This window comes from Cibotium barometz, chromosome 2, assembly GCF_041138505.1.
Source record: "Cibotium barometz isolate CiBa-2024 chromosome 2, ASM4113850v1, whole genome shotgun sequence".
Lineage (NCBI taxonomy): Eukaryota > Viridiplantae > Streptophyta > Polypodiopsida > Cyatheales > Cibotiaceae > Cibotium > Cibotium barometz.
Genome location: NC_141047.1, coordinates 47,436,335 through 47,461,619, shown reverse-complemented (window position 1 = coordinate 47,461,619; position 25,285 = coordinate 47,436,335). Strand labels below are relative to the sequence as shown.

General features: G+C 44.7%; 1 long non-coding RNA gene across 1 annotated transcript in view; it reads left to right on the top strand.

The window, feature by feature from the left end:
* LOC147641163 (uncharacterized) overlaps positions 1-23,606 on the top strand; it is a 35,498-nt gene extending 11,892 nt beyond the window's left edge. The window contains exon 2 of the long non-coding RNA XR_015269000.1: positions 23,206-23,606. This is a non-coding gene — a long non-coding RNA (uncharacterized LOC147641163). The remainder of the gene's footprint in view (positions 1-23,205) is intronic.
* The last annotated feature ends 1,679 nt before the right edge of the window (positions 23,607-25,285 follow it).

Here is a 25,285-nt window from a genome sequence, read left to right as displayed (position 1 = left end):
AATCTTCGTTCACGAAATCCAAGAATCTTTTCAGGTTCGTGCGGGACAAATGTCATATCCTTGACATCTATAATTTCTTGAGGAGTAACTAACTGATCTGCTCCACCCAGTACTTCCTTAAGTCTGCTGACATGAAATACAGGATGAACTTTCACATGAGAAGGCAAATCCAATTCATATGCAACTGAACCAATCCGTCGTGTAACACGAAATGGCCACAGTATCTAGGGGATAATTTCGGAGATCTACCTGTCCGTAAAGTCTCGGAATCTTTCGGAACTCGCAAATACACCATCGTTCCTTCAGAGAACTCTCTCGGTGAATGATGTCTATTAGAATAAAACCTGTCTCGGTCTTGAGCACTTCTAATAGATTCCTTTGCAACTAGTAACATTTCCTGCATATCTTGCAAAAAATTATGTGCTGCATCATGCTGAAGTCCTGAGAATCCTACTGTAACAGGTGATCTAGGTTGAAAACCATACATAAGCATGAAAGGACTAAACCCTATACTCGTATGCTTAGTACTGTTATATGCAAATTCTAACATAGGAAGATAATCCTCCCATGAACTCTGTCTTTTGGATACATATGCTCGAAGCATATCCTCCAAAATCTGATTCACTCTTTCAGTCTGGCCATCAGATTGAGGATGATCAGAGGAACTCAAATTCAAAGTTGTTTCCAACTTCTCAAAAACAAGCTTTCAAAAATCACTCGTAAACTTGAGTCCCTATCACTGACTATGTCCTGCGGTAACCCGTACAGTCTAAACAATTGCTCGATAAACTGCTGAGCTAATTGCGTAGCTGTAATAGTCTTCCGGGTCGGTAAAAATCTAGCCAATTTTGTCAAGCGATCTACCACAACCCAAATAGAATCGTGGCCTTGATGTGTTCTTGGCAATCCGGTAATAAAATCCATGGAAATACTTTCCCATTTATTACTTGGGATTTGCAAAGGATGCAACAACCCAGCCTGTCTAAAGCGTTCAGCTTTATTTGCCTAACAAATCTGACACTTGAGAACATAATCTTCTACATATCCTTTCATCTTCGGCCAATAAAAAGTGTGTTTCACTAATGATAACGTCCTGTGTATCCCAGGGTGTCCAGCAGAAGGGGCGTTGTGACACTCCCTCAGAATCTTGGACCTAATGTCCGGGATTTGTGGTACACAAATTTTGCCATTACGGAACAGTAAACCATTCCGAATCATCCACTGGCCTCCTACTGACTGCAGCCTGAATGGTAGACTGCTCAGTCATCGAGTCTTGGTGAATCAATGAGCTCCCGTCCTGGATCTTCTGCCAAAATGGACCAAAATAACTATCAATCCTGCAAAGCCCTCTCAATGACTGAAATAAGCCAGTAGAAATCTCGGTGAACGACAAAGTATTCACCTCTCTAATTCGACTAAGCGCATCTGCAATACTATTCATGGACCCTTTCCGATAACGGATCTCAAAATCAAAATCTTGCATTAACTTTGCCCAACGAGCTTTCCTTCCTCTCAAATCATCCGCATCACACACATACTTGATTGACTGATGATCAGTCAATACCACAAACCTGGAGCCATATAAATAATGTCTCCAAACCTTGAGAGCATGAATCACAGCATAAAGCTCCTTCTCAAGGGTTGGCCAACGAGATTGAGTGTCGTCTAGCTTTTTACTTTCAAAAGCAACCGGTCTACCACCTTGAAATAAAGCAGCCCCGATAGCATAGTCACTGGCATCAGTTTCAAGAACATAAGGCCGACTAGGATCAGGCAATGCTAAGATAGGTGCTTCCTTGACTTTATCTTTCAAAAGTCTGAAGGCCATATCCAAATCGTTATTCCAAGTGATAGGCTGATTTGACTTACGTCCACGACCTTTCAATAAGTCGGTCATCGGCAGTGTGAGCTGAGAGTACTCCCGTACAGATTTCCGAAGAAAAACAACAAAACCGAGAAAAGAACGAAGTTGTTTCACTGTTCGCGGTATAGGCCAGTCCAAAACCTTCTGAACTCGGTCATAGTCAATGCTCAATCCATCTCTAGTGATCTTGTGTCCCAAGTAAATGATGTCGGTCATAAAGAACTTACATTTACTCAACTTAGCATATAGTCGATTCTATCTTAAAATAGATAAGACAATTGTGAGGTGTCTGACATGATCCTCAAGAGTACGACTATAAATCAAAATATCATCCAGGAACACCACCACAAATTTTCCCAAATGTTCACGAAAAAGATCGTTCATCATTTGCTGGAAAGTGGCTGGAGCATTGGTTAACCCAAAAGGTAATACGAGAATTGGCCGACAGTCCATTTGCTGGCCGACTGGCTGGGACAGGTCGTGGGCTGCTGTCGGTTGAGTTAGTGCTGGCCGACCAGCAGCCTGGGGTCATATATAATGGCCCCTTGCCCCCCACACAGTACACATTGTATTCCGGGATTTTCTTGTGTATGATAGTAGAGTTACACGCTTCTCTCTCTCTCTCTCTCTCTCTCTCTCTCTCCCAGTTCTGCGTTTTTCTGCTGTGCACTTGCTCTTGGAGTTTTCAGATCTTGTCATCATTTCCGCTGCATATTCTGACATGGTATCAGAGTTCTAGGCTCTAGGAAGATTTTAGGACTGTGTGAGCAAGAGGGGGGCTGTTTGTAGTGCTGATTGGAGGATTGTTTTGGGCCGTACGGGAAGAGGAGAAGCAAGCGAAAAGGCGGGTCGTGTTGCTAGACAACCACTTGCAGGTTTAGTTCTTCATTTTTCCCACCCACCCTCCCTTTTCAGTTAAACCCCCGCAAGATTTGCTTGAGATGGCAAAGAAGCACGTGAAGATCCCGACACTCCCCACGTTCCCGGTGGACCGTTAGTTGGACGGGAACAACTACGACGTATGGAAGGTAATGATGGAATTTGTTTTGGAGTCTTATGACTTGGCTGATTTCGTTGTTGTTGGGGTTCCACGGTCGGAGTTAGAGGAAGGGGAGTTACCCTCTATTCGGAAGGAACGGGAGGCACAGGCACAGTTATGGGATCGTGTCAATGCCAGAGTTCGTTCTTTCGTCTTCCTCAATTGCACACCAGAGGTGATCAATCATATAAAGCATATGACGTTGGCTAGAGGTATTTGGCAGCATTTGGCTTCTCTCTACACCAGGGTATCACCCATGAAGAGAATTTCCTTGGAAGTTCAGATGCGGTTGATGAATCCTGCAAAGTCGTCCACGATGCGGGAACACATCAACAAGCTACAGGTTCTTCATCAAGAAGTTCTCCAGGCAGGGAAGGAGATATCGCCAGAGGATATGGCCATAACGTTGCTGTCACATTTGCCCTCTCAGTACTCAGCCTTTTACTCTTCGTTGATTACCAGTGGGGGCAGGCTCAGCACCATCACATGGGAGGAGCTTGTGCCCATGGTCTTGGCTGGCCAACGGTCGAAAGGCCGTCATAACAACAAGGGCAAAGGGAAGGCTTCATCGGAGAAGTCTTTTGAGAAGAAGCCCGACTCAGACCGAGAGAAATTGAAGGCCGAGAGGACCTGTAATGATTGTGGCGAGAAAGGCCACTATTGGAGGAAGTGTCTCAAGCGGACTGGGAAGAGTACTGATTCTTCAGCTTCAGCCCCAAAGACTCTAGCCTTTGTGCACTTAGAGATGATGGACATGGATGCTTCATCTTCTTTGAGCGAGGAGGCAATTGGCTTCACCACAAAGGATACTTGGGAATGGATTCTTGATAGTGGTGCTTCCAGGCACATGACTTCCTCTCGTGACTTCTTTTAGGATCTTAAACGGCAATCAGGTCGCATTTTCATTGGCAACAATTTCACCATACCGATACACAGTGAGGGCCGGATGGAGATCATTCCCGATGGCAGAGGGGGGAAGCATTCCTCTCGTGTTCTTTATGTCCATGCACTTGGTTTTCATCTGTTGTCAGTGGATGAGGTGTGCAAGACTGGCTTCCGGGTGGAGTTTGAGGAGCATTTTGTTGCTCTACGGGACTGCGAGACTGGCCAGGTTGTTTGGGAAGGCAGCATGGAGAATGGTATATACAAACTCTCTGTACTCTCCTCTTTGACAGGTACTCAGATTGGTGACTTGTGGGCAGGCACTTTCGTGTAGGCATATGCTCACTTATGGTAGTGCTGTGTGTGAATAGGGCTTAACCAAGGGCACTTTTTTCCATGTGGTTTTTCCCCTTGGACATCAAGTGTGAAAGGACACTCTAACATATAATATTTTGTACTTTTATATTATATGGATGTGGCACACATGCAAGGGTTGACTTGCATTTTGTGAATACCACACTTTTGGCTCTCTCTCTCTCTCTCTCTCTCTCTCTCTCTCATTTTTGTGTGTGAGCTTCTCTATCCTGCACCTAACCCTAATGTGCAGGTTTGTGTGTATGAGTGTGTGAGTCCAACACCCAACAATTGGTATCAGAGCTGGGAGCTGCCTGTGGATTTCTGTCCCAAAAAAAACTGCCGCTGACTGTGGAATTCCGTCGCCGAAATTCTGTCGAAAACTACCATTTCGTCTGCCGCCTGCGTTTTTCCGTCGCCGGATTGCTTGCTTCCGTCCGTCGACGCTCCACCGTCCGGCCACCGGAAACGGGCGGCACTAGTGGGGAGCCCACCACCGCCGCTCAGCCAGCGGGCGGTGCCTCCCTTTCTGGCTGGTGCCCAGAACCGCCCCTGCTCCGTTCGCCCATTTCGTCACTGCTCCGTCTCGGCCGCCACTTAGCAGACGGTTCTCGCCTCCAGCGCTCGGTCTTCCGCACGAGCCTCCGACTCCAGCTCTGTCCGCTGTTCGCGTCAATGCTCCGTCCTGGCCGCCTGCCCGATTGTTGACCCTGCGCTCAAGCTCCAACTCCTCGCTGCTAGCCCGTCAACGTATTCGCCTGCCCGTCAACGTATTTCCTTGTATGTGCTCCACCTTCACTTCCGCCTGGTTGCTGCCCGTCGTCAAAAGCGTCTACCTACTGCTCTGCACGACCAGTACCTCTCGTGGCCAGCAACGCTCCCAGCTGACCGTACTACAGGTAGAAATATACAAGTTTACGCAAAATTGTGCTTACGTAAAATTCTGCAGCCATTTCAGTGTAGGTCACCTACCATTTTGCAGACCCTGCAGTGCATGTGGTGAAAATATGCAGATTTTGCCGACACTTCTGTGCAGGTCAGATTCAAAGGAAAATTGGGGGATTTCTCAATCTGAGGCAAAATTGAAAAATTGCAATTTGGGGGTTTTTAAAATTGAGGTCAAAATCAGCAAATTGAACCTCTTTCATTTGCAGAAATTTGGGGCTAAGCAGCTTTTAGCTTTTTGGTTTGGTTGAGTCTCCCTTTCCAATGGTGCCCTTAGCTCGCGGTCAACCCTGATTGACTTTTTGCTTTTTCTTGCTTTTTGACCAAAAATGGTGCTTTTTCTTTATCAAACCTTATGGACCCTGTCCCCATGTGTTCTTTCACCTGTCTAGTGTTCGGGTATGGGTTTCATCATGTGAAATAGAGCTAGGAGGGCCAAATAGTTACATTTCCTCCCTCTTGTCCTCAACTGCGGACCGCAAGTGTTCCAAGCATGTCCATATCTTCCAAGTACATCCATATGTCCGTGGTATATCCATATGTTCCTGGTACATCAAGTACATCATATGCTTCAAGGTACATCAAGTACATCCATATGTTTCAAGGTACTGGCCCCATCTGGTGAGCTTGTGCATCTGGTCTTTCCCGTATCTGTGGTGTCATCTGCTCATCTGGCAACATCTCAATGCCTTTTCTTTGACCAAGAGCTTTGTTCTGGATGGTACTTCGTCATGGCGTGTCACATGTGTTAGATAAAATAAATGCATAATCACCTTGTAAAAACTAGACACAATCTAGTCAACAAACAAGTATGCATCATTTGCGTCTACTGGGTACTCCAGGCATTAGCAAGGTAGTCTGGAGCTGAGTGGACTATCACATGCCATAAATCCAAGCATTGTCCATGTATCAAAAACAGCACACAAAGTCAAAGAAATTCAAACATACATCAGTATGCACTGCACAAGTAATGATCCTCCTATTCATAGATTGTCTTGTCTGGTTTCATCGAAACCGTGCTGAGCCATTTGGTTCCCGAGGAAACCGCTCAGACTATCCTCAAGGCCATCTGGTCACTAGGACCACTCGAGAGTTCTTCCATAGTCATCTGGGCCATCTGGTCGCATTGACCGCCTGACTATGAAGTCCAATACAGTCATATGGGCCATCTGGTTGATGAGAGAAGGAATTAGGGTTAGGTTATGTGGGAGACATACACAGAGAAACAACAAGGGAGAGAGAGAGAGAGAGAGTTGTGGGGATAAGTCAACTCATGAGGCATGAGTGTGTGACTCCCCTATCACACATGTATATTGCACTAGTACACATAGTGCACTTAGTACATTAAAAGTACTAAGTGTACTATGTACTATAACTTATGGGCTTGTACACACTATACGGGTGGGCATAACGCCTTTACCCCAACAACCTCCCACTTAAAGGCAAAGTGCCCTTCAGTAAAGGAAAAGAAAAATCAGCATGTACATGATAATATACAAGGCCATATCAAGGCTGAAAATGGCCTCATCCAATGCCCATCAAGTGTCTGCAATGAGCAAACCGCTCCGGAGGCAAACTCTTCGTCAACAGATCAGCCGGGTTGTCATCCGTATGAATCTTAACAAGCTGAATTTGCTTGTTCTCTATCACCTCTCTGATGAAGTGATACTTCACATCCACATGCTTCGTCTTTGCATGAAAGACAGGGTTCTTTGCCAACTGGATGGCACTCTGACTGTCACAATGCAACAATGGAATATCCCCTGTATAGCCCAAATCGACCACTAACTGAGATAGCCATAATGCCTCCTTGCAAGCCTCTGTGGCTGCAATATACTCGGCCTCTGTAGTAGATAAGGCAGTGCACTTCTGCATCCTGGATATCTATGACACAGCACCTCCTGTGAATGTAAACACATAACCGGTAGTAGACTTCCGGTTATCTGGATGACCGGCATAATCCGAATCCGTGTAACCATGCTCTAATGCATCCTGTTTGCCAAAACAAATGCACAAATCCTGTGTGCCCTTCAGGTATCTCATGACACCTTTCACTGCTTCCCAATGCTTCTTGCCAGGGTTGGCCATGTATCTAGAAACCACTCCCACTGCAAATGCAATGTCCGGCCTAGTAGCAACCATGGCATACATGAGACTGCCACAAGCTGAAGCATACGGAATCTTGGCCATATCAGCCCTGTCTCTATCTGACTGTGGGCTGTCCATAGCACTGGGTTTCACATATGGAGGCAAAGGAGTACTATTCTTCTTCCCCCCGTCCATATTGAACCTCTGCAAGACTTTGCCAATGTATTCCTTCTGAGACAAATACAACACATGCTGATTTCTGTCCCGAAGTATCTGCATACCCAAGATGTGATTTGCATCACCCAAATCCTTCATATCAAAGGTTTGATGCAGCCTCTGCTTCAAGGTATCCATCTCCTTAGGAGATTTCCCGGCAATCAACATATCATCAACATACAAGATGAGAATCAATAGACTGCCATCCAAAGCTTTCTTGGTGTACAAGCAGTGATCTATGTCACTTCTCCTGAATTTCTGTGATTTCATGAATGTATCAAATTTATGATACCATTCCCTTGGTGCCTGTTTGAGCCCATAAAGACTCTTTTTCAGCTTGCATACAAGCTTCTCCTTTCCACTTACTGCATAACCCTCTGGCTGCTGCATATATATCTCCTCATGGAGATCACCGTGAAGAAAAGCAGTCTTCACATCCATCTGAATCAAGTCCAGATCATCATGCGCAACCAAAGCTAACACAGCTCTAAGTGTGGTCATTTTGACCACTGGAGAGAAGATCTCCTCAAAGTCCACACCATATTCCTGCTTGAAGCCCTTAGCCACTAACCTGGCTTTGTATCTTGGCTTTGCATCTGGTGCAACTTTGAGCCTGTAAACCCATTTGCATGGCAAAACCTTCTTGCCTGTAGGCAAATGCACCAACTTCCAAGTTCCATTTTTATGCAGAGAATCCATCTCTGACTTCATGGCACGCTCCCATAGAGCCTTGTCTGCCCTCTGTAAAGCCTCTTTATAACATGAGGGCTCCCCACAGTCAGTAAGCATCAAATAGTCAACCCCTGGAACAAACCTGTCAGGGGCTCTGGAGGGTCTAGTGGACCTCCGTACCCAATGACCATCATTTGCAGGTTGCTGTCCAGCCTGCATATCACCCATTGGTGGCTCCTGTTCCATGCCATAAGGCTGAAATATCATGCCTGGTATATCCTCTAACTGTGGTATATCCATAGGGATATCTTCTGCCATCTCTGGCTGTCCATTTGGACCATTTTCAGCACCATTTAAGGGCTGGTTTTCCTGCTGTAATGGCTGATTTACAGCCCTTTGTTGTTGTCCATGATGTCCATCATCATCAAAGATGACTCTGCCAGGCTCCTGTTGCCTTGCAGGCTCCTTATACATGCATGTTTCATCAAAAATGACATCATTGCTGCGTATGATCTTTCTATTCATGGGATCCCAAAGTCTATACCCCATTTCACCTCTGTCACCATATCCTAGGAATATGCATTTGTGAGACTTAGGATCAAGTTTGGTGCGCATTTCCCTGCGTATGTGCACGTATGCAACGCAACCAAACACTCTCAAGTGCTTGTATGACGGAGGCTTCCCTGTCCATACCTCTTCTGGCACTTTCCCACCAAGCCTCGTGTTAGGTGACCTATTTATAAGGTGAACGGCTGTCATAACAGCTTCAGCCCAAAAACCATGAGGTAATGCAGCATGTGACAACATAGAACGGACCTTCTCCTGAATGGTCCTGTTCATCCTCTCTGCTGTCCCGTTTTGTGGAGGATCATAAGGAGTAGAGAGCTCCCTCTTGATGCCTTTAGCATCACAAAAGTCCTGAAACTGTTTGGACATGTACTCTCCACCATTGTCGGAACGCAAAGCCTTCAGTGTTTTGCCAGTTTGGTTCTCAACAAGAGCAACAAACTTCTGAAACACTGAGAATGTATCACTCTTCAAACGAAGAGGATAGACCCACACCTTGCGTGTGGCATCATCTATAAAAGACACAAAGTATTTTGCCCCTCCCAAAGAAAGCTGAGGCATCTCACATACATCTGTATGCACAAGCTCTAACTGAGCATCTTTCTGTCCAAGAGCTTTCTTGTGGGGGCACTGTATTTGCCTACCATATATACAATGCTCACAAAACTGAAAACTTGAAAACTTTAGAGAAGGCAAGTAACCCAAACGAGACAATTGCTCCATTCCCTTGACACTCATGTGTCCCAACCGGCTATGCCACATAGAAATTTCCGGCAGCTCGGTTGCATTTACATTAGCATGGTGACAAACACCTGCATGCATAAAGTAAAGAGTGTCCACCTTAGAGCCTCTGGCAACAACCAGTGAGCCCTTACTAATTTTCCACTTTCCACTACCAAATGTGGTAACATAATCAGCATCATCAAGCTGTCCAGTAGAAAGCAGATTCTTCTTGATCTCAGGCACATGCCTGACATCATGGAGCATAAGCTGTGAGCCATCTGAAAACACAAGCCTCACATCACCTCTGCCAAGAATCTTGCATGCATGGTTATCACCTAAGTAAACCACTCCTTCATTGCCAGCAGTATACCTGACAAACAAGTCTCTGCAACCTGTGACATGAAAGGAGGCACCTGAATCAATGATCCATGAGTGCATACCATGACCACCTGTAAGAAGTGAATGGGCATCAAGTGAAGAAGTAAATAGGACCTCATCCTCACTGCCACCTGCATGTGACACATTGATTTCTTCGATCTTGACTCCACTTTTGCCCCTTGGCTTTACATCTTTGGCTTCATCTTTCTCTTTGTCTTTGCCTTTTCCCTTTTCCTTTTGATCATTTTTCCATTTGTAGCATTGCTTTTTAATGTGTCCCTTCTTGCCACAATAATGGCATTCCAAATCCTTTTTGGAGCGAGACTTGCTCCTTCCCCTTTCTTGGCTTTTTCCCCTTTGCTGGGATCTCCCACGTGCATTCATTGCATTGGACTTTCCAACAGAGTTGTTTTTCCTGTTCATCTCTTCTTGAAGAAGAGCACCCTCAACATCTGCATATGACAGCATAGCATTCGAATTGCTAGTGGCTGTCCTGAATGTGTCCCAATTCTCTGGCAAAGTGCATAACAGAAAAGTGGCTTTGAACTCATCGTCCATTGCCAACTTTTGATTAATGACCTGGCTGACAATACCATTAAACTCATTTAGATGGGCTGTCATAGACGCCCCTTCCTTCATCTGAAGACCTATGAGTTTCTTCAACCAATACACTTTGCTTGAGGCACTTTGTTGGGCATACAAGTCCTGCAATCTCTGCCACATTCCCCAAGCTGTCTTCTCTTCACGAATGCTGAAAAGTAATGAGTTTGACATAGACAACATGATAGTAGATCTTGCCAGCTCATCCATATCTTCCCCAATACACTTTGCTTGAGGCACTTTGTTGGGCATACAAGTCCTGCAATCTCTGCCACATTCCCCAAGCTGTCTTCTCTTCACGAATGCTGAAAAGTAATGAGTCTGACACAGACAACATGATAGTAGATCTTGCCAGCTCATCCATATCTTCCCACTCTTCAGCAGTAAGAGAAGCGGGCATTACACCCCTTTCTTTGATAGGCTTGTGCTGCTTTTTCTGGAGCAACACATTGTAGCACTGGGTTTGCCAAATATCATAGTTATGCGAGCCTTCAAGCTTCTTGATGTGAAGCAATGAAGAGCTCTCACCTGCGGTTGCCATAGCAAAATGCAACCTGTCAATGCCTGACTCCCTGCAAAATGTGCAAACACTGCACCAAAAGCACACAAAGTGCTCACAGTTTTTCTCCCAAAGTTTTATCTCCCACTGCGGAAGCACAAATGCTACTTTTCTCCCACCTTATGTGATGAAATCACCAAAATCTGGTTGCTGCAGATTTTGGACAGCACCTTAAATGTGCTCTGTTGCCCTTCCAAAGTACTGTACAGCAGTACCAAGTGCTCACCAATGATGTACCAAACCTGTACCGGCAAGTACAGCAGCTGAAATTGAACCTTTTGGTCACTCAAAACAGTGTACAGCCATGCCAAAACTTGCACAAAGCTGTGCCAAATCTGTACCAGCAGGTACAGTAGCAATAAATGCTCTCCTGGCTGTCCAAATGAGTGAAAATCAGACTTTTATAGTCCCGTACACTGCATACAACAGTCCCGAACAGAAATTGGGCAAAAGCCCCTTGACTGCAAGCTGATTTTTGAGGATTCAAGGCATAAATGTCTTGCCTGCTGCTTTGCCAAGCTCAACAAGCATACAAACTTGAAAAGCCCCTTGATTTAAGATCGATTTCTGATCATACATGGTACATTGACGCACATGAAGGCATCCAGAGTGTTCACGATGCTTCCCCCTGGCCACATATACATCAAATACATGAAAGCCCCTTGATTTACAGGCACATTGAGTGCTTGTAAGGCATCAGCACATTATCCACAGCATCAAATGCGATTGCCTGCATGCAAATCAACCAAATCGGCACAAAAGCCCCTTGATTTGCACTGCAATTTGCTGCAATTTGTTGCAATTTTGCTCAAATGTGCGATTTTTCAAACATACAGCATGTATGAGTGCTTAATTGCACAATTACATCAAAAGCCCCAAATTTCAACATCCAATTTCCTGCAAATTGATCCTGATTGTGACCAATTTCCTGCAAATTGATCCTGATTGTGACCAATTTCCTGCAAATTGATCCTGATTGTGACCAATGTCACCCAATTTTGCCAATTTTGCTCAAAATTGAGCAATTCGACACCTGTATCTGCTCAATTGTTGATTGTACTTGCTCAATTGCAAATCCCAAAAAAAAAATTGAGGAAAATACCTTGTAATTTCTGATTTTTTGTTGCAGGAAAGGGGGGTGGTGATGCTGCTGCAGAAAATTTGATGCTGTTGCAGAAAAGGGAGGGAGGCTTCTTGCTGATGTTGCTACGGGTAGCTCCAGGAGTGACTTGCTCCGAGGTCTACAGAGACACTTTCTGATTGTGGTTGTCGTTGAGGGGCACTGTAACCACTCCTGTAAGCCTGGTGGCAAATTTCGCATATCGTGTCACCTTTCTCATTGCACCAGTGCTGAATACATTTGCGGTGGGCAAACTTAGCCGTATTTAAGGAGCGGGGAAAGGAAGGGCGATATATGAACGTTGAAGCGTGCCTTGGCGGGTGGGCGAAAACGAGAGAGGCGGACCGTGACGTGTTTGACGGGGCCGCCAAGATCACCAGTTGAGACTTTCTGCGAGTCTCGGATACCGCAACAGGTGTTCTCGGCCAGACTTACAAGCGCCTGCTGTTGACGGGCAATGGTGTGTCGCCTGTGTATCCGCTCGCTGCTCACGCTGAAGGGCCAGCGCTGTGTCGAGTTTGCCTGCCTTCGCTAATAATTCAACGCCCGCCAGCCAATTCGCTTGTGTTTGCCTTCGCTCAAGCCTAGCGCCACTCGCTGTGTAGTGCTACGTCGCCTAGCGCCTGCGTATCTTACTCGCTCAAGCTGTGTTAGCCTAGCGCCTGCGTATCTTACTCGCTCTGGTACCAGTTGATGAGAGAAGGAATTAGGGTTAGGTTATGTGGGAGACATACACAGAGAAACAACAAGGGAGAGAGAGAGAGAGAGAGAGTTGTGGGGATAAGTCAACTCATGAGGCATGAGTGTGTGACTCCCCTATCACACATGTATATTGCACTAGTACACATAGTGCACTTAGTACATTAAAAGTACTAAGTGTACTATGTACTATAACTTATGGGCTTGTACACACTATAAGGGTGGGCATAACGCCTTTACCCCAACACTGGTGGCAATGACCGCCCGATTGCGAAATCCAATCCAGTCAGCTGGGCCATCTGGTCGCAATGACCGCCCGATTGCAAAACCCAATACAGTCATCTGGGCCATCTGGTTGGAATGACCACCCAATTGCGTAATCCAATATAGTCAACTAGGCCATCTGGTTGGAATGACCGTCCGACTACGAAATCCAAGATGTTTGGCATTGTTGCCGTCCAATCGGTCATCTGGCATCGTTGCCACCCATATACAAATCTTGCTCCTTGGGCTATCTGGCATCATTGCCTCCCAACTAGAGCATGTCCAAGTAGAATAATGATCAATTCTAGTCCAATATATATACAATGAAGAGGGCTAGAGGCACAATCCCTCTCTCTTAAATTTGTCTTGATCGCAAGACGTCCATATCTGTACTTCAAATACATTTGGACATTCTCAAAGTCCAAGAGAAACTTTCTAACCACTGTCTTTCCTCTTTTTCTCACAGAATGAAACTCAATTTGTTTTGGCTCTTTCACCTCTGGTGGATCCTTCAAAACAAGTTCCTCTGGGGGTAACCTGTACATGGTTTCAATAAACTGTCTTGGAAGGCATTATATATTCTCCAATGATCTGAACGGTCCAATCGATAGCATACACTATTGATGTTCTTGGTAACCTGAAAAGGTCCACGTACCATCATTCCCTGACTTTGGCAAACCAAAGATAAAATCCATAGCAATACTCTCTCATAGAACATTCAATGGGTGCAGTAATCCTGCAGGTGTTTGTCGATCAAACTTGACCTTCTGACAAACCAAACAATCTCAAATCATAAAGCTCAATGTCTTTCTCATACTAGGCCAATAAAAGGTAGCTCTCCAAAGCTTGAAGTGTAGTCAAGGTGTCTCTATGTCCCATGTAGAAAGGAGCATGGCACTCTTCCATTACCTTGGGCCTCAATTCCTTGTGTCACACATAACCTAGGTTTGCATGATAAGAAAACCCTACTTGATGACATAAAAAGTCACCAAATTTCTATTCTGCAATCTGTTCCAAAATATATTTGAAATTCTCTTTGGTAGCATAAGGATCCTTCATCAAAGTGAAATTCATATGGTAACCCATAGAAACTACATGGCTCAGGGGTCTCCGAGATAATGCATTTGCTACCTTGTTGTCTTTGACATTCATAGGCCAAAACATGGCCTGCTTGGGTTCAAGATTGCTCCAATGCAATCTCATCACGTTCAACCACAAAAAGGTATGGAATAACCAACATTGATCCTTTGCTAGCATAAAGTCTCAATGCTTCAAAAGATTCTTTTTTAGCTTTGGCCCACCGAAATCCCACGGCTTTCTTCGTCAAATCATGTAGTGGACTTGTTACAACAACAAACCACTTGATGAACTTCCTATAGTAAGAGCATAAGCCAAGGAAACTTTGAATTGCATGCACACTAGTCAACTCTGGCCATTCCATAATAGCCTTGACCTTGTCTGGATCCATCCCGACCCCTTCCTTGGACACTATAAGGCCCAAGTAGTGAATTTTTGCCAAAAGAACTCACGCTTCTTGCCATCCACATACAACTTGTGCTTGCGGAGTTCTTGAAATACCATATCCAAATGCTTTCGATGCTCGTTCTCATTCTTTGAATGCACAATAATGTTATCAAAGAAAGTAGCTGCAAACTTTCCATGTTCTCGAAATATTCTTTCCATCATTCGGTTGAATGTAGCTAGAGCATTGGTAAGACCAAAAGGCATCACCAAATACTCACGCTTCTTGCCATCCACATATAACTCACGCTTCTTGCCATCCACATATAACTTGTGCTTGCGGAGTTCTTGAAATACCATATCCAAATGCTTTCGATGCTCGTTCTCATTCTTTGAATGCACAATAATGTTATCAAAGAAAGTAGCTGCAAACTTTCCATGTTCTCGAAATATTCTTTCCATCATTCGGTTGAATGTAGCTAGAGCATTGGTAAGACCAAAAGGCATCACCAAATACTCACGCTTCTTGCCATCCACATATAACTTGTGCTTGCGGAGTTCTTGAAATACCATATCCAAATGCTTTCGATGCTCGTTCTCATTCTTTGAATGCACAATAATGTTATCAAAGAAAGTAGTTGCAAACTTTCCATGTTCTCGAAATATTCTTTCCATCATTCGGTTGAATGTAGCCAGAGCATTGGTAAGACCAAAAGGCATCACCAAATACTCAGAGTCCAAAAGTAGTCCTAAATGCGGTCTTGTGAATGTTTTCTGGAATAATCTTGACTTGATGGTAGCCACTCTTCAAGTCAATCTTGCTAAAGATAGTGGCTCCATCCAATCTATCCAAGATATCGTCAATCCTAGGAATAGGAAACTTGTTCTTCACAGTAATCTTGTCAAGAGCCTTGTAATCATTACACATATGCCAAGAACCATCCTTTTTTTGAACCAATAAGACTGGGGACTGGGGAGCAAAAAGATGATGAGCTAGGTATAATCAAACCCTTTTCCAATAGCTCGGTCATTTGCTTCATAATCTCCTTTTGTTGAGCTTCTTGGCATGATGTCAATTTGATGATCTTCCGATTTCTCTGGTTTCTTGCTTTGGCTTGACAGGACAATTTGCAACCATATGTCCCTTGTTTCCACATTGAAACACTTCCCTTCTTTGGCATATTCTTCATGTTGCTCGAGGGATAATCTTCTTCGAAAGAGTGGGGGTTTGTCTCCACTCCCATCCTTGTTCTTGAGAGAATTAGCTTCTTGATGGGGATCGGTCTTTAAACTTTTTCTTTTGAGATGGATTCCGATTGTCGTTCTTTGTCTTGCCGTCCATCCAAGGCATGTACAAGGCCTCGGCTTTGCAAAGCCTTGTCTGAAGCTTCTTCTAATGTCTTTGGTTCCGCCATGTAAACTGCTTGCATAAGCTTAGGCTGCAATCCATTGACAAACTTACGCATTTCCATTAGTGATGGAATGGGGGTATAAGAAGTAAACTTCAAAAAAAGACTACTGAAAAGTTGTTAAGATATGATGCCACATTCTCACCAACTTTCTGCTTTACCTCATCCCATTTCTTTTGCACATTAGCTTCAAAGTTTGCGGATAAAAACTTCTTGTTGAACAAAGTCTTGAAGTTTCTCCACGTCTTCGGCTCGGTCTCTTCTTGTATTACTTTTAGCCACCAATTCAAGGCGGCATCCTTCAAATGCATACGAACCATGCGAAGCTTTAACTTCTCGGAGTAGTTGTCATCTCCAAAAGAAGCATCAAATTGCTTGACAAAGGATAAAGCTTTCTGGGTATCCTGCTTTCCATGAAAAGCATCAAACTTGATGCTCTTCTCTCCCGGCTTGAAGTCCATCTTTCCGGTTGATGTAATTTCCTTTGCCTTCCTTTCCCTCACCTTTCCCGAAGAAGTTGCATCTGAAAAAAAGTTGCCTAGATATAGCCTCCTTGTTTTATCCACAAGAAATAGAACGGGTAGCTCTAGATCCTTCTGCAATGATAGCTCCTTTGGCTCGTAGATAAGCTTTGGTGGATTCCACTCCTTCGGCCTCAGTGGCTTGTTCTTTGATAAAGTCTTCAAATATCTGAGTCCTTCTTTGGTCCTGTTCCCTCTTGCTTCTCCAAGCAAGGAATTTTCTGAAAAATCATATGAAGTGCTAAAAGTCATGGTACTCTTCTAATGACCTTGGTTTCCATCAAGAATTTCTATATCAACCTCATGGTTGTTTCCTTCATGAAGCCCTTGGTCTCCCTTTGCTCTTGACATGGCTCTGTCACCCCAAGAAAGTTTCTTCAAGAGAAATCTTGCTCTGATACCACTGTAAGCCCAGCGGGGCATGCAGTGACAAACTCAACCATGTGTCCAATTGATAAAGATATAGAGAGAGAGGGGAGAGATAGAAGGGAACAGGGATCTTGCATAGTACACCACATTCAGCGGGGAACATGCCCTACCCCCTTTCATAAATTTATGCAGGAACAATCCACGAGCACACTGGCCAGGATCAATACAATCAATCAATACAAAACAAACAGATATGCCGATGTAGGATATCCAAGTCGATGTCGATGTTGAGGCACGAGATTTCTGATGCCGAGCACACCACACAGGGATGACCCACAAGTATCTCTCACCGGGCTAGTACCAAATCTAATATCCAAATCCAAATCCAAGTCCAAGTCCAAGTCCAAGTCCAGATCCAAGTCCAAGTCCAAGTCCAAGTCCAAGTCTAGATCCAAGTCCCAAGTCCAAGTCTAGATCCAAGTCCAAGTCCAAGTCCAAGTCCAAGTCCAAGTCTAGATCCTAATGCAAGTCCAAAATCACTCGCTCAGCCCATGAGTAATCTTCACAACTCCTATATCCTTGTTGATGAAGGAAACCATGGAAAAGCTTTTTTTGGCAAAAAAACTGATATAAAACCTCTTTTAATGGTTTTCGGGCGATAAAAACATTCAAAAAGCAATTTTTAGGGTTTTGGAGCAGTTTAAGGGTTTCTGAATTTTTTTGACCGTACAGTCCATATGGCTGTACGAATCCGTATAGTAGTACGGATAGATGATGATGTGGTACTGTAGTTGCTGGAGGCGCTCTGAAATCAGCGGGCAGCGATGAAAAACTCCATGATTTGGTTCATAGATGATGATGGAGAAGATTATCTCCACGCTTCAACGAAGATGGCAATGCGATGAAGAGGTTCTTCTTCAACTTGATGCTCAAGAGAGGCTCATGTTTCTTTTATACTTGCGGAAGCCTTGCTTTTTGCCAAAAAGTGATGCTTTTGCTTTGCTTTTGCCTTTTACTTAGCTTTTGGTCGTTTTAATAGTAAAATATTACTCAACTTTAGTCAAAAGTTCTTGTTTTGTTTTTCTAGCTTTAGGGCCTTGCTTTTTGGCTCTGGAGTTGGTTTTTGAAAAAGCAGCCTTTAGCTTTTTGGTCCGGCTTAATCTCCTCTTTCCAATAGTGCCCTTGGCTCACGGTCAACCTTGTTTGACTTTTTTTTTTTTGGGCTTTTTGACCAAGAATGATGCTTTTTCTTAATCAAACTTTATGGACCCTGTCTCCATGTCTTCTTCCACCTATCTGGTGTCTGGGTATGGGTTTCATCATGTGAAATGGAGCTAGGAGGGCCAAATAGTTACAGTTCACGAAGCTGAAGTGATGGTTTGTGTTACGACCCTGTGTTTTTCTCTGGACAGTATGCAGGTGGGCATTGGGACATGGTGGACAGTGTGAAGGGCATCAGTTTGGAGTTGAAAAGAAAACCCATGTGTGGACAACCCCAAGTGTGAAGGGGACAAAAAGAATTTAAGTTTATAAGGTTTTATAACCTTTGATGACTTAAAAATTATTATTGTAGGCATGCGTTTTTCTATTATTGCTTTTGGTGTTTTTGAAAAGTGATCGCCTCTTTATAAAAGTGGAGGGTGGCGCATGGAGCAGCGGGCGCATCCCCTTGAGAGGTCGCCATGTGGAGTTGGCACTGTTGCGGGTACGCTTGGTGCAGGGGCTATTGCGCATGGACTACAGACAGGCGGCGGGTGCTGCAACGCTTGGGCTACAGGCGGCTGGCATTGCTGCGGACAGTCTACAGGCGGCTGGCACTGCTGCGCACAGTCTACAGGCGGTGAGCGCTGCTGCCTATAGGCTACAGGGTGCTGCTTCTGCTGCGCATGGGCTGCAGGCTGTTGCACACACAGGGGCCAGGGGGCTACTGCACACAGGGAGGCCAGGCAGCTGCTGCACTCATGGGCTACCGGTTGCTGTGCGCATGGGCTATAGGTGGCTGCAGCGCACATGGCTACAAGAAAACATGTCTTTGGACGCTGCTCGATGTTGCTGAATTTCTTCTTCTGATTTTGCGGTTCTAGTTTTCTCGAGGTTACATGCAAGCTGTTACTATAGGAAGGACATGTGGATTGGTACAGCCCTACTACTGTTTGGAAAAGGGTTGTGAGATCCATGATAGAGATGGAGAAGACCTTTTCAAGCAGGGAGATGTTGTACAGATGTGTCTTCTCTATGGAATGCTTTGCTATAATAACGAGAGTTTTCTTTTGGAAGTCCTGGGTGAAAAGCTTCGAGGGATCCTATTGATAAGAGGATTCGACAAGTTGTACTTTGTACTCATATTTGATCAAGTAAAGAAATACTGCAAGGGCCGCCACTGCGTTTTGGGGCGCCAATCGGTGTCCGTGTACTATTTGCAGGAGCACTCTAGCTCCCCTTTTGTTTTACTTTTCCAGGTTCCCATGGGTGGTGAAGTGTTTTGTAAGCGAGTGTTTGTTTCACCGCCCATTAGATTTCTGAAGGCCGGTTTTAGTTTGCGAGAAGATCCTTTTGCACCGCTTGAAGCTTGGCTCCAGCCGAAGACAAAGACAATTAGTTCCTCATGAAGTTTTAAGACCGAGGGACTCACGAAGCGGTTTGGCTTGACAAAGAATTCTTTGACGACTATCTGGCTTTATTGACGGACAATCTGGAGGCTATGCAGCTTCCGTCAAGTTAAGGAGAAGGGGATGTCACGTATGTCCCTAACTTGGATGCCACGTGGACATATCTGTATAGCAGGTGTAGGACTTGGAGTGGAAACTGGTCCCATGTGAGCTTAGTTCAGGACGAGTCAGCCAGGGTTCCACTCTAAGCGTCCAAGGTGAGGTATACAAGTCCCGTAGTATATGGTTTTGGTCAAGTGTGCATTGTCCTGCACATGAAGCAGTGCCAATCTGTACTGCGAGTCTCCCTCTGGAATGATGTTAGGTGTCTTGAGTGTTTGGTTTGCAACTAGATGCTAGGCATTTGTCTAGAAGCATGTAGTTGCATGTAGAAGGGGGGCAGCCCTTAGGGCTACCCCAGAAAGGGGTGTTGTATCCCTTGAACATGGGCATGGGGTAGGCCTTAGGCCACTCAAGGGGGCCAAGATGGCCCATGGCCTTTGCCCACTAGCCACGAAGGCTAGGGCTTGCTGTCGGCCAGGCCTAGAGGGGCTATAGGCCAAGTCGGCCAGCCTGTCGGCCAGAAGCCATGAAAGCTGCACAGTTTGGGCAGGCCAATGCATGGTCAGGATATAGCCTGGACACAGCAGAACAGGGCGACCAATTCATGTCCAGAAAGCAGGTGTGAATTGTCCTGCACATGAAGCAGTGCCAATCTGTACTGCGAGTCTCCCTCTGGAATGATGTTAGGTGTCTTGAGTGTTTGGTTTGCAACTAGATGCCAGGCATTTGTCTAGAAGCATGTAGTTGCATGTAGAAGGGGGGCAGCCCTTAGGGCTACCCCAGAAAGGGGTGTTGTATCGTTGAACATGGGCATGGGGTAGGCCTTAGGCCACTCAAGGGGGCCAAGATGGCCCATGGCCTTTGCCCACTAGCCAGGAAGGCTAGGGCTTGCTGTCGGCCAGGCCTAGAGGGGTTATAGGCCAAGTCGGCCAGCCTATCGGCCTGAAGCCATGAAGGCTGCACAGCCTGGGCAGGCCATCGCATGGTCAGGCCATCGCATGGTCTGGATATAGCCTGGACACAGCAGAACAGGGCGACCAATTCATGTCCAGAAAGCAGGTGTCAAAAGCGCTGCCCAAAAGGGGCACTTTTGCAAGTCGTGGGAATATTTGCTGCAGGCCGACCCATACATGAGCCAGCTGACCAGCATCACTAGGAACTATAAAAGCATAGGCATGATTTTCAGTCAGTCATCTGATCATTCACAAGGGGTTGCTGAATTCCAAGGGCTGGGACAGCCAAGGTGAGCTCTCAGCCAAGGTGAAGGGGAAAGGTCAAGAACCAGATTCTATTTGTAGAATTGCATCATTCTAATAAAGCAAATACACCATTCGTGGTGGGGGCCCTACAGAGGGTATTTGGGACCCAATACGGTGTCGGACTCCCCCCCCCCCCCCCCTCCTCTCTCTCTCTCTCTCTCTCTCTCTCTCTCTCTCTCTCTCGATTTCTGCACTTGTCTATCTTGTGCGTTATCATCGTCACGAAAGATTGCTGAATTCTTAACATTGAAGTTACTGATTCTATCCACTAAGCTTCTGCATGTTACATTTGGAATCTTTTGCTCATGCTCCCACGGACAGATTGCCAAAGTCTATGCTTCAAGTCAAAGCTTATGAAAATAAATAAAAGAATGTGCGACAATCAGAGCAGGTCGAGCATTTCATGGATGGTTTGAAATCATTCTTGCAGGCAGATGTTCGCGCACATCAGCCCGGTGATTTTTTGGACGATGTTAGTCTTGCTACGATCCTCGAGACATGGGAGAGTTCCAAGTCAAAGACTTAGCATAAAGTCGACCAGTAGAAGGCCAAGGAGATTGCCAAAGATGGAGATTGTCAAGAAATGGAGGATAACAACTGGTTGAGTGGGGGAGTGTCACGGACACGATTCTCTCTGAGGAGCTCCGAGCGAAGCGACCGATTTGTTTGAAGTGAGACTCCCAAGCACATCGTGAAGGATTGTCTGAGGACCTTGGAGGAGGAGCTCACGGAGGAGGCTGCTTCGGAACCAGAGAATGAGTGAATGTCTCATTGTTTTTCATTTCTTGGGTTGAGCACACACCAAGGGTGCTTCATTGCATCAGACCACATGTATGAACATAGGAAGTTTTCAGCTAGGTCTCTGAGGAAGAGTGTTCACAGTTGCCATTTGCACTAGGTAGATAATCTTTGGCTTCAGTAGCGGTTGCTTTAGTTTTGGGCTAGTACAGGAGGACTCTTCTCACCTGCCGCTAGCATTGGGTGGAATATCATCAATGTCTGATGTCATGGTGGCACCACAAGAGGACATATCACCAGATTTGTCTTCACCTTGGGAGGATATACCAGTGGGTGTCTTCACTGTGCATTGATTCCTTGGAAAGAACACGGACAATAGGCGGAGTTTTTGCTTCGGTATATTAGAAGAGGTACTACTTGGAGCATGTTTCACATGGAGATGGTGGTCTAGTCATAGAGGTGCCGATATAGATTTGGTGCAACAGTGCTGTTCTTGATTCTTCCTTCAGGGTGCATCGGAGTTGGTGCACACAGGTATTGTGATCTAAGTCTATGCATTAGCGGCTAAGAGTGGATAGCGGAGTTTTTCCAGGCCATTCTGTGGAGTGTTCTTCCCATAGGATAAGAGAAGAAACTCAGAAGCCTGCAATGTTTCTTCATGGACGGTTGGATAAAGGGATAGTGCTAGATCATCCGTCGGTTTCTTTGTAGGTCTTTGTGCTGACGCGTGGCGAGGATGGAATGCGAGCCTTCACATTGGACGCAAAGTGGTCTCACAGTGTTTGGGATGTTGGCTACCATGGATGAGCTTTGCTTGGATCTTTTCCTTTTATGAAAGGGCACTTTATATGGACACCGGCAGCTGAGGACTTCTGCAATGCAAGTGGGAGGGAGAATGTTAACACACCTTACCTGTGGTAGTGCCACGTATCACATACAGCCTTGGGGCAATGTGCACATGCATTGGGCGGTGTCGACAGGCATCGGGCTGTGCAGCAGTGTACAGTAGCCTCGGGCAGTGTGCACAGGCATTGGGCAGTGTCGATAGGCATTGGGCTGTGTGTGCAGCAGTGTACAGTTGCTGTTTGGGCAGTAGTCGATTTTGCCACGAGCATTAAATGCTGGTCATGGGCAATAATAACATGCCGATAGCATTTTATGTTGGCCGACCAGCACTTGGGGTGCATATATATATGTGCTTAAGGAATTCGTCAAACTCTTCAGTGATTGGGGTCTACAGAAAAATTCTCTAGCGTAAGGGCTAGCCAAGGAGGCTCTACAGTAGAGTGGCTATGTAGTGACATCTTCATTCACAATCGTCACTTGTACTTGAAGTACAGTCGTAACACTTCTTTCTTATACATAATACATAACTATAATTTTAGGACTCTTTTGTGTGCCATCTGTTTGATTTCACTACACTCTACTCTCAAACCCTAGCACATAGACACGAGTGTTCTACAATGTCGCATACTCTCAATTGTAGACTTGGTGCATGTGGCATTAGTGTACGGTAATTGTACTTTCATGAAGAATGTTGGGATGTCTGAAGGCAAAAAATTGAAACATTTCAGATGATAAGCCAACCTATAACCGACAAATTGGTACATGGTTTGTTATTGTGTTGTCCTGTGTTTTCTTTGCATGTTACTGAATGCTACAGGAAAGGGAATGGGGATGGCAAAAAATGGGCAAGTTTTGAGAAGAAATAGGTCCAACTATAGAACTCCATAATACATTGGTATGCCTAATGCAAGGCTTGTGCAGGCACACATAATGTGGCTACAGCGACAAGACAGTCTCAAGGAAAAGTTTGGGGAAAAATAATGACTACTCTTGCCCAGATCAACGACCTGCATATCAAAGGGCTGTATATCAAAGGGCTGCCCTTGTTTTTGAAAGTACATGCATAAGAGAAATAAAATGGTTTCTGCTGGGACTTGGGGGTCCGAGCTTGGTCGGTGGTGAGGAGTGAGCTGAAAGCTAGCATGTTATCTGGCCAACTGTTATGGTCATTTGGCCAAATTACCTGCCATAGTTTCATATGATGGGCCAATTTGATTGTTTGCTTACATGGCCTTTATAAATACTTACATGTCCACAAAACTCTTCACTCTTGTATTTACGAGGATCAACTCACACTAATGAGGATATTTTTTGTTTTTTAATCAGAGAGTGCCGTGGTTTACATTTTATCTATTAAGATTCCTGTAAAGAGAACAAACTGATTGCCTGGCACGTAACACTGGATTGATGTTGTGCCAAGCACTAATGGGTTACAGCATTCTCATATAGGGTAACATGAGGCAGTGCGCGAGGGATTTCTAAGAATGCTCATTTCTCATGTAATGCACCATATACTGTGTGTTTTGCTGAATTAAACATGTGAATCATAAAGTTCCTTGCCTCTCCTCATCAGAAAATTTGACAATTGCTATGATTTTGACTCACACGGTTTTTTAAAAACCAAGAAACACCTATGGCCCTCTGAATAGCTACAGCTTGGTAGATCGTTATTCTGAAGTGTGGTTGTAGATGTTCTTCTCCCCTTGCCTCGCTAATGACCACAATGTTAGGGTTTCAATGGCCAAAAATATTTCAATTCCCAAGCGTGTGCTAGTTGATGTTTTACTCCCTCTGCCTTGCTATTGACATCAATATTTGTGTTTCAATCATAAATTGGTGGTTCTTGTGAGGTTGTATCAAGTGCTTTAGCTGAAGGGGGCACTAATGATGAACTTGTTAAAAACCTTGGCCAATGTATTTAGGGCTACATGGACTATTTGCAAGTGCTTGTTGAAGTCATTCTGAAGTAATAGTTTACACAATTATTTACAACCATGAAAAATGTTGTTTTGGATTGATTCTCATCAAAGTGTTGTCTAGTATATGATTAGATGCAAACATATGGATTACAACTCCTTGACATACACATCAAGGGTAGTACCACCATGAAAATATCTTGAACAAGGTTGGTTTTAGAATATATGCTTCCTTTGGAATAGCAATTGAAGGAAAACAAGGCATTGCTTAGGAGTCAAAACCATAGACGGTCATGATAATTGGATAAGCTGAGAGTAGTAGGGAAGTATGTGCATCCAACATTAAAAAATGGTTAGGATCAAGCAAATTGGTGGGTATGCAAGATTTAAAAGTGTAGTTTGCTTTTCATTCTTATTGAAGTATATGAAGTAATGTACCAGGAGTCTTTGGTATTTTATGTTGTGGGAAGGAGTCTTTTGAAAATAGAATGTCTTGACAATGTCTTCATGTATGTGGAGAGAGATTGGTTGGTTGACCAAGTTGACATAAGAATGAAAATGAGGAGTCTGGCAAGAAGATTATATTTGTTGGTTATTTGGAGTTGTATATGTGTGAACACTTCCTCGTGTGTCTTGGTAAGTGTGTGAACCCACTCTTAGAGTGGTTAGGATAACATTTAGATATTATACCTTTTTGCACAAGCGGTGATGTCATTTAGAGGAGCCTCTAAGGCTATTAAAGCATTGTACTTGGTGAAGCTTTACATCAATCAACCATCATTGAGACGACTCTCTCTTTGAGCATTCTCTCTCTCTCTCTCTCTCTCTCTCTCTCTCTCTCTCCACACACACACACACACACACACACACACACACACACACCATGGATATCTTCCATCCATCTTAGATAAGGTGCACATGCATAAACCCTAACCGTAAACCAATAAATGGTATCATAGCTTTTTAGGCTTTTCTTTGTTTTTAGAGTTTCAGCCAGTGTAGCCTATGAGCGGCGTCACCGCCAAGTTGGTGATGTGGTTGATAGATGCTGTGATATCAACTTAAATAGTGATTAAGATTAGAGG